Source organism: Amblyomma maculatum, chromosome 8 (genome assembly GCF_055883805.1).
Source record: "Amblyomma maculatum isolate TAMU_Amacu chromosome 8, ASM5588380v1, whole genome shotgun sequence".
NCBI classification, from domain to species: domain Eukaryota; kingdom Metazoa; phylum Arthropoda; class Arachnida; order Ixodida; family Ixodidae; genus Amblyomma; species Amblyomma maculatum.
The window spans coordinates 78591179-78601715 of NC_139351.1; positions in this window are offsets into that span (position 1 = coordinate 78591179).

The window sequence follows — 10537 nt, forward strand, 5'->3', positions numbered from 1 at the left end:
ACACAGCACTCCGTACTCCAGAAAAAAAAAATGGATGAAACCGCTTGGGAATTCCACCCCACCCATGAAACGTCATCGTGTGACGTTGAGTTTGCAAACTTCCGGTTGTCGCGACCGTTTTCACGAGCGTCGCCCACGCATTCATCGGTCTCTGGCTTTCCCTTCCCGTCTGCGCTTGCATAGCTTTCAACCTTGCCTCATGTCTCCTGGGCTGCCGGTTTCTGCAGTTTCATGACCTCTCGGAATTGTGTGCGACATCAGCCCGAACGACCCGGGTTGTTCTAGAGTGCATGCCGGCAGGTGGGCAGGCTGCTGTCCGCACCGGCGGCGCCACGGAGAAGCATTTCTCTTCATAACCCTGTCCCATTGAGCGCAAATTTGCTCGCACTCCAGCCTAGTACGGCTTTCTAAAAGACCCCTTTCTTCTCTCGCTCTGCCGGTCAGTTTTCCGTGTCTGTAGCTTTGGTACTGTCCTCTGCGGTTTGACCAACGGCGAATGGTCTCCTTGCGGAGTTGATGCGATAACAACGACTCACCATGGATGCTGGCAGAGGAGCGTGTGAGTTGCACGCCTGAAAACATGCCGTCATCGTTTTTAGCCAGAAAAAGCGCTTTCATGATGGTCGGCGATAGGCATTTCTTGGGGTGCATAACAAATTGAATGTACACGTACCATCGGCGTGAGCACGGACTGATCATTTCAAGAGATCGCTACAATATTTGGATATCGAATTAAAGGTGAGCATGAATTACTCGTCTGCGAACCTTAAGAACTGGTATTAACAAAAGGGTAGTGTAGTGTTATTTTTTTTCTCTGAAGTCGCCGCTTTGCGCATCGTTTAGGAAGTGCCAATGCGAAATGTGCTCGCATGTTTTATCCCATGTGTATGGATCGTCTGAGCCAGAATCGACGGCGCAGAACATTAGCCGAGCAGCTCGACACATGCAGTTCGGCAGCACAGGTCCTCCCCGATTTCCGCAGCTACACGCAAGGATTGCGCAGAGGAGGACGCGAATGGGTACGCTAGAGAGGCAGCCAAGCGGCGAAGCGGCTGATTCCAAAACGCCGTCCGCCGTGGCTTCGATGTCGAATGAACAAGGCCTAGTGACGACCAGGGAGCAGTGCACGACCGGAGTGCCGTCGGCCGCAGCGCTCGCGGACGGCACCTATGCGAACTTGTTTACTTTCGCGATGCAGCTGAGAGTAGACCTTTTTGAAGCACGTTCGATTTATTTATCAGCATTGCGCAGAAATGATCTACTCTGCAAAGAAGAGACGTGACTACAGTACGCTGTTGCTGCGCTGCCGGTAGGTACACAAAGGTTCACGCCGCCTATTTTATGTGCTGGTCCTGAAATGTTATCTGAAGCAGATGTGTACAATAGGTACGGTGTTGAATCGGACCAGCTGGGGTGCTTTTGCCACTCAGGCGCCGACGCGCACTTTCAGTCAGGCGCCTCCACCTTCTCGGTTAGCGTCGCGAACCGAAGCGCCAAGCTCAGGGGTTCACGCACTCAGACCATGCAGCCCTCGAGTACACGACTTCCGCATCTACCGGAAGTGTGCCCGTGACGTAGTGGCCATCGCAGCTGCAGCGAATGGCAGCCTGTCACTCTATGTAGTTGTGAGGTATATACACGCTCTGAGTAGTTCCAAATTTCAGCAACAGGCGAGAACCGAGCATACTACACCGCTTTAAAGAATTAGTAATAACTCGCTGCGTTTATTCTAAGGTGTTTTACCTTGGGAGTGTCGTGTTTCGTCGGGAAACAGCAGACGAAGGCCCGGTGGGTTGGTAACCGAACGCAGTTTATTCCATCACAGCTTGTAGTGGAATGCGGCCCGGTGCCCGAACGACGTGGCTTATTTTATAGCCAACTATCGCGCTATCGCTATTGCCGCGATTACACAACAGGGAGAATAATCGGAATCATTCGTTCTTCACATTCAGAACGTTTATCAATGACCTTTCTAGCCATTTTATACTCCCTTTAAAACTCTTACCTCTGCAGCTAGCTTCCAAATACAGGCGCTAGTACACAATAGTAATTCGGTTACAAAATGGGATGGAAGGGTTAGGTGGTACGGTGCCTTCATTCGAATCATAAAGAAGTAATCAACCATGAGCTGTGGGTGCTGCTCGTTTAGCGTTTGCTGCTTCTGCGGCGCTTTCGTACATCTCGGTGTGTGCTGGAACTAAGCACTAGGGCCTCTAAAGGGGCGTGGGTGGTTTCAGCGTTTTCTTTTACACTGTGAGTGACCGTGCCTTATTGGGATATTTTTTTCATATTAGTGATGCTTTTGTGCACGACTCAGTTGTATTTGTGGTTAACATTGCTGGGCTGAGCCGGAGAGCCTTCTCAAGCGAGCAAAGAGATATTTCGTATTGTTTATTCAAGCTAGATCTTTTCCACGGCAAAGGTGTGTCAACCAAACAGATATTTTCATTCAAAATATAAAGCATATCTATGTGACCTGCATTACTTAGTATACAACTGTATTTAGATGTATCAGTTTTTACCACGGGAGGTTTTCCATATCTTGTTTTTATCTAGCTCATGCATTACGTAATGGTCTTCTTCCATGAAAAGCATCCGAACCTGGACGACTCTGTTGTGGAATGAACCACCTGTTTTTCTTTGTTTTCAGTGGAAGAGGAAGTTTCGGGTTGCGGAACATCGCATCTACGGTTACGCTTGTGTAACGTTTCGCGCTAATAGACATTGTCTCTGGCTACAGCTGCCGGACACAAAGTGAGTGCCTGCAATCTTCTTTCATGTTGTCATGGCGACCGCCATTACCAGCGGCATCCGGGACCAAGGCTGTTTTTTACCGAAGAAGACATAAAAGCGTGCCTACAGTGGCCGCTAAGGCACGCAAGGAATCTGTGGGACATCATTCTCCCCTTGCGTGATTAACAGCAGCATTTTGCCCCTTGGCCGCATTACAATCTGCAGCCGTGGCAACGCTGTAGCTATCAGAGAAATGGTGCCCTTCCTCCCGCAAGGAAAGGCATTAGTTCTTTAGTCCCAGCGAAGCAATCCTGAAGTGTGTTAAGGCAGATATCAACTTTGGCATTTCGAGTTAAATGGTGGTAGCCGTTTAGTCAAAGACCACTTCTGTTCACTCTCAAGATGCCAAATTGATGGTTTTATGCCATATCGACCTTAGCAAAAATTAGCTGCGAATATTGCGCACCTTCCTAAAAAATGCATTTTGTTCCACTCTCGCTTCTATAATGCGTTGTTACTGCTGCTGGCGATTATCTATGTTCTGTCGCGCATTTTTGTGCATTTTAAGGCGGAAGCCTTGAACTGACCATGAGTGCTATCGCAGAAAGTACATAAACCAGATTCCGCGGGATAATAGCGGTGTTCTGTATAACCTTTACAACTAAACTCCTCCTGCACTGGGAATTGAATTCTTGCCCCTCAAATTACCAGACTAGCGCGTTAATTAACTACGCCCCACCGGGCACGTGAGAAACATATCTTAGTTCTTGTGCAGCCGTCATGCAGTTTCCATGGCAACGTAGTGGCGCAACGACGACAGCTTCAATCTGGACTCGAGGCGAGAGCGTGACGCACGTCACCTGACGCCATGTATAAAGAGCAAGTGCCGCAATGAGCGTACGCCATCACACTCGAGTGTAAGTGCTCACCACGAATCCGGCACGGAGACGCACTGTGTGATCGGCGTGGATAAGTCATGTAAACTATACAGTAGAATTAGCGCCAAAGGTTTTCGCCGAATTTTTCTTAAGGGGCCTGAGGTGCCTCAAGTAACTTTTTTTCTTTCAGTTGGAGGAAAATTGGTACCAATGAGAAGAACTGGGAATAATTTCAGACGTTCAAATTGACCGACAATAAATCAACCTTGAATACTCCAATGAGGTATCAATGGTTATAGGTCCTTTTAGGTTTCCCATTTTTTCGGCGCGCCCATAGAGAGCAAGCGGCCGTCGAACTTTGCGCCAGGAAAGAGCGTCATCTGCTATAGTAGCGCGGCGTTCCATTCTGCTTCTGAATTGACCTGAAACATTTCTCGCTCTTCGTGGCGTCATTATCTGCAATTTTTAGCTCTACGACTTCGTGACCCGTTAGAGTAAGGACAATTGCAGCTTAGAAAAGAATGGCGGTCTGTGTTAATTATTCGCTTCGGTCAGAACACTCACTTTCGTGCGTGTGCATTTCGCCATTTGGCTTTAGTGCCCGTGCACATAGACATGTACGTGCAAACAATGACGGGCACTGCCGCGTGCTCGAGCAAATAAGGGTGATTCTATCTTGAAATTCGCGTTAGATGTTAAGCGATAGGTTATACAGTCCCTTCGATTCGAACGTTAGTCGGCGCATAGTAGTACTCCGCACAATGCGTCGGAAATAATCGGGGCCAGCGTAAAAGTACTGTGGTTATTGGTGCCTCTAATTATTGGTGACTCATTTGTTTCTTGTAAACAGTCAGGAGTTAATGAACTCACTGAAACTAATTGAATAAAAATATAAAGAAATGAAGCAAATATGAAAAAGAGGTTTCAAAGGCGTCTGAGTGATGAAAATTGAAAGGCAATCTTTGCTAATGGTAGATATCAGTGTATAAAAATGAAAAAATGAAACAATAACTACAAAGTGAAAAAACATCGTCCCTATGTGTGAACCGCTTTAGTATCTCAACAGCGGAGTCTAGGTGTCCCCTAATGTTTACATTTTCCTACGTGATCTAGTTGCATTGCCTTAGGAGGGAGTGCGTGCTCGCTATGCTCATTCCTATATCGTCGCGCTCAATCGAATGAACGTGTTCATAACTATTGTTTTAGCAGTAAGAAACACACCACCATGAACAAATTGTGTGAGGCGTACGGGTGAAGACTCTGACCGTTGATGTCGTCTGAACCCGTGGTTTGAGTGATTAAGGGAGTGCGGGTTAAAGAAGGACCTTCAATTTCCACATAAACTAATATGACAGGTCTTCTATGCTTTCATAAGCGCTTTTGGCGCTTTCTTCACCTCCTCCCTCAGTTTGCTAATTTGTCTGTTTACCGCCTCCGGCTAAAAGAGCATGAATCAGCCAGCCTCTGCGTTAAATGAGAAACGGAAAGAAGCCCTTTTTTCAAGGATAATATTATGCACGTATTCTTTTTAGGGCCTTCACCATTTTAAGTCAATTTACACTCCTTTTGTCCCTCATTGAAATATTCGTCCTGTTTGTGGTAGACAGTCCCTCCACTGTTAGAGGTCAAACATGCCTTCCATAGTTTGCAAAACCTACACAACCGCTTCTACATCTTTAACGAAGTATTTGCCAGATCAATATAGTCATGAAAGGTTAGGAGGCGCTGACCAAATAAGCATTTGTCAAAAAACAACTGGCTTTTTTGTCGGCGCCATCTAAACTTTCATGAATTTACCCGACCAGACGCGATTTCGTCAAACTATGGATTTCATCAATATATTCAACGTCGGCACCAGTTGTCCATGGCCGGATATTACGCAAATCATGACTTCGGGAACCCCTGCGCTAGCTCTAAGTAATATTTCTGTCTTGAAAAAAAAAGAATCAACGTATGATGGATGCCAATTTTCATTCAAAATCTGCCGATTTCTAGGTAATCATAAAGTGCTAATTTTTTCCCACCAGTTGATTAAAATTCACTCAGGTGATTTAATCAGCATCTTCCGCACGTCACTTTGTGTTGTGCCACAGCCTGAGACTTTGCTGCCATGTTTTTAGATTTTTGCCATTCTTGCTTTAGAGAGAGGTACAATAGATGATATGGAACTACATCGCCCCTGAGGGATCATGCCACTAGCTGGATTTAGACCACAGTCTTCAGTGATTCCGTTTACAAAATTTAACAATATCCCCGTCCCAGAAGTGTGTGTTGCGCACCCTTCATGTTGTTTGTATCAGTTTTTCTCTCCGGGCTACCGTTCTCCCAGTTGCAAGGAAACGGCCATCTAGAGGCGGGGAGAAACGTCTCTTCTCCCTGTTACGTCGAAGCTTGCTGGAGTACTCTTGCTCATAGCGCACTGCAATGTGCTTTCCTAGTCCAAAACCATTCTAAAAAGGATAAATGAAAGGCAAGACCTGCCCTCTGAGAGCAGTTGTTTAGAAAATTTTGCGGTATAACGTCTGGCAGTGCAAGCCACTTGTAGGCAGTCTACTCTTAATTTATGGACAATGCTAGCGGCCACACTGAACTGCAGCGTAACATGTTCAGTACAGCAGAGAATGCTATTTTTGAGAAAGCATATTTTTGATAAGGAACGCTAAATGCACGCAGCTGCTTCACCGTCTTCAACGCTGCCGTCATGTCGCAAACTTACATCGCAGCGCCATCTCAGTGTCTCGGCGCAAAACGCGGCTGCCTTCGATACGCAGTTTCCGAACTGAAAAGGATCTATAAATAATGGTATCTACAAAAGCAGAATTCCAGAGTCCCCGTTTTCGACACACATGGCCGCCGTTCGGCGCCATATTGTTTCTCTGATTGGTTGTGAAAAATGTCACGTGTTTCGAATTTGTGACGCGAAATTGCGGTTGGTCGAAATGGCTTGTTGCAGTGACGTTAAAATGGCGTGAGCGTGAAACCTGTTTTTTAACAGCGCTATATTCACAATGCCTGGATGGTATATATAAGTATTTGTGGGGATAAAACGAAGGTATATATTGTAGTGAGGAATTTGATTGGAAGACATTTATTTCGTCACTTACGCTTGTATTAAGAACGGGGTGAATGAACTGCCCACTGTCAAGAGCCGCCTCCTGAAATATTATTGGCTGACGTTGTGTAGTGGAAAATACGTCGTGCATGAACATTATATGATGATCAGAAAATGACGTTTCCTTACTTAAAGAATGTGCTGCCATTGTTGTAAATGTCCAAAGTTGAGAGAGAGAGAGAAAGAGAGAGTGTGTGTGTGTACACACACACATCACGCCGTGTTAGCATCAATAAATGTCATCTTGTTACAGGCATTTAGAGCTCTCATTAGTCATCGTGTTCCACATCCCCTCAAAACCAAAGAATAAAACCGCGCTGCCTTGATAATTGCTTTATAGCGTTTAGGGGTTTAGATACGATACATCGCCTTACAGATCCAGCGACCTTTTCCGGCATACCACTGAGTTCCCAGGTTTAATATCCCGCGCCTTAATTCCCTCTGAGAGTTGCTGTTAGCTGTAAATAAAACCCAACATACGATGCGAGACTAATTACACCGCAATTTCAGATCATTTCACTTAAACCTTAGATAATTAAGCTCAAGGTAAATAAATGAGCAGTACAGAGTGGCTCATTAGTTCTAACCGACCAATTATTTAAAAGCGGAACGCACTAACCTTGTTCCCGCGGTGCAATCTCTCGCGGGAGCTCGGCAGGCTCACGGATAGGCTTCCCAACTCTAACGCGAGGCTGAACACCGGCTTAAGGCAAGCCGTTTATACACCACATGTATATATGTTCAGTCCTTCGCGTGCATCTTTTTTTTTTTTTTTTTTTTTTGCAGCATATGTGCGGGACGTAACCATAAACATTAGTGCTGTGAAGCAGCCATTATTTTACGACGTTGAACAGCTCAGTTAAAAGCTTCTTTCTTACATGTGGCCGTCCCGTTTTTTTATGCACCTGAACGCTATCCTCCTGTACTCTTTGAGCATCGTAAAACTAATTGCTTTGCGCGCCTATTTAGTCTTAATACCGGTTAACTCGCATATCCATTCTCACTTTAATGTCAATTCGCTTGCGCTATAGCAGCGCAAAGCAGTGTTTTGCGTATGTATTTGAAAATGCTACACAGATTTATTCTCATGTCCACGGCTCAATGCCAATTTTGTTTTCACTAGCAAACTCGCGACATCCTTCATATGCACTGCGTTGTACACATGCAGGTAATGACTGTTACTGCTCGCGAATAGTGCAGCTTTTGGGTTATCGAAGACGGTTAATCAAAGCTATCTCTCTCCAGGCATTTAGTTTAGCTTAGGTTACTATGCTTTAGTCTATGCGTTTGATTTTCAAAACAGATTTAGGCTAAGAGAGGCAATATCAAGGTACAGCTGTACAACAGACAATGCAAAGAAAGCACGACAGGCCCCACAACCAAATTTAAATGTTCTGTAGGGAGCACCTTTATCGAAATAACGGCTTGAGAGGCTAGTTGGTGCATTATCGTATTCAGATATGTGTTTGTGTTTGTTTGCGCCACATATCTGAACACCTTTATCGAGTTCTTTCCTTGCGTTGCCTTCCCTGCACCGCTGTTTCTGTGTTTTATATAGGAAAACACTTGTCCAAGAATCTGTTATTAGGAGGGACAGTTTCATAAATTGATCTCGATAATTTCTCCAGGGGCGTCAATTTGACTAAGTAAAGGTTCTTTAATTTTTCCTTACATGTTTGTTTTTTTCTTCTAGGATGTCCTGCAGTTTCACCTTCAGCACATATTTATTTTCATAGCTGGTGCTTGTAATAAATGAAAATTACAATTTTATGCCTTGTCTGCAGCTACTTATAAACATTAGATAGTTTTGACTATCGAACGTGTCTGCAAAGTGATGGTGTGATAGCGTGTGGCGCCAGTTTTCTTCCACAACTTCACTTAGCGTAAACAGAATACGGCCGCTCCTTACTGATTCAATGCTCCTGAGATGCTCTCAAGCCAAATTTATCGGCAAAAGACCTTCCTTCGCTTTTTTTTGTTTTGTTTCCCTTTTTTTTTTGGTAGTCTTGAGGCACTATGTAAATGTTTCATATTTTGGAATTCCTCTTTTTGGAACACATTAAAATATCTCTAACAATAAAAGACGCGAATATTTTTGTTCGCTAATTAAGCACAGCGCTTGCTCTATGTAAAAACTTTAGCTGGATGAAATGAAGTTCAAGAAAAATGGCTCACAATTTATTATGAAAACTTAAGGACTTGTTTTGATTTCTGACACAGACAGTTTTAAAGATGTACTTTATGAATGAAAAATTGCGGGATTGGTTTATAACTTTTTCTAAGTTTGGCTTTCGGAATGTCTGTTTATATTTACGTGCCTTTTTAATCATTCCAATGTTTACCTGGATTTCGCTCTTATATTTGTACATCCTTCCCCTCTAGGCCCCACGCTATCCTCATGAATAAAGGTTTATGAATGAATGGATTCTTTAGTGTTCTCTGAGCACCCGCCAGATGGCGGGAGGTGTCTGTAAGAATGTTAGGGTTGTGAAAAACGCGCCTTTGTACTCTCCATAGCAATCGCCTGATAGTGGTCAGTTACACTGACCGCCATGCATGAACAGCGTTCTATAGGTAAGCGACTATATTTTATCATCCAAATTCAATACGTGTGTAAATTTCGCGTTCGAACCTGCCGTTCAGATATTGAATATGAGGATATTTCATTTCCAGGATATTCTGCAGGAAATTCATAAATAAACAGAGCGATGAAGGAGTGCCATAAAGATACCCTTCCAGCATGATGGTCAGCAGCACTGACCACCTCATGTGTTCTACAGAGCAATAAGTAATTTTTTCAACTTTTGCAGTATTGTTTTTGTGATCATTTTTTGCCATTTATGCCTAAAATCAAAAATTTATTGAAAAATAAACTTCTGTGCTTGAAAGAGTTAAGAGGACTTCAGAGAAAAACGATTCTCTGCGAAAATAGATGCTTCCAGTGCTGTCAATGAAATATTTTGGCTAGTATTATTCGTAGCGAACCTGCCGGCAATGCTCTGCCGTAGTGCGTTATTCCATTATGCCAATGTTTCAATAGTATGGCGGAAGGAAATCCCTGTCCTCGTGTATGTCCGAATGTTTAGGAAATGTTTAACAGGAATAATGTTTGATATGTAATGCACTTTTCAAAACTTTTTTCTCTTCATCAATCTACCTGTTTGCTAGAATCTTTTTTTCTTGGTTGATCTATAATCGCACAGTCACACTAGGCTATCTGTTCCGCTGAAGAGACCCTTCCCCTTCGCCGGTTTTTTGCTCCTAATCTTACAAACTCAGTTTAAAACAACATTAAAACTGCTAGTTCTGCATGTTCGTAATATTGTGCCTCTCAAAGTGGTACTGTAAAAGTGCGTAAAGCGGAAGTAGTTAAACTTCCGCAGAAAATAATTGTTTTACGACCTGCAAAATCGAAACAAGACTCAAAGCGTATAACCGAAAGTTTTTTCTTAAAATGAAAAGCTTCGGCATCGCTTGTCCCCGTTTTCATTAAGCCATCAGGAAAGACTTCAATCAACGCAGAGACTTTTGGCCCGATTTAATAATCGGCAAACCGATTTTTCGCTCCGGCTGTCGACAATCGCTCTCAAAATTTTCAAACTTAAATTTTGAACTATATGGTAACTGTTTTCTATCTTTTGCCTCGCAACTGATGCTACCAAAAAAGGAAGCTAAATGCCGGCAAACAAACGAGTTCATAAGACTGTAGTGACGAGTTCAAGCTGATCTTGTTGACATCTTCAATTACAAAAATTTTTCCTCATTTAAAATTCGAAGCTATGAGATTTACGGCAGGCAGTAAATGCACCATCCC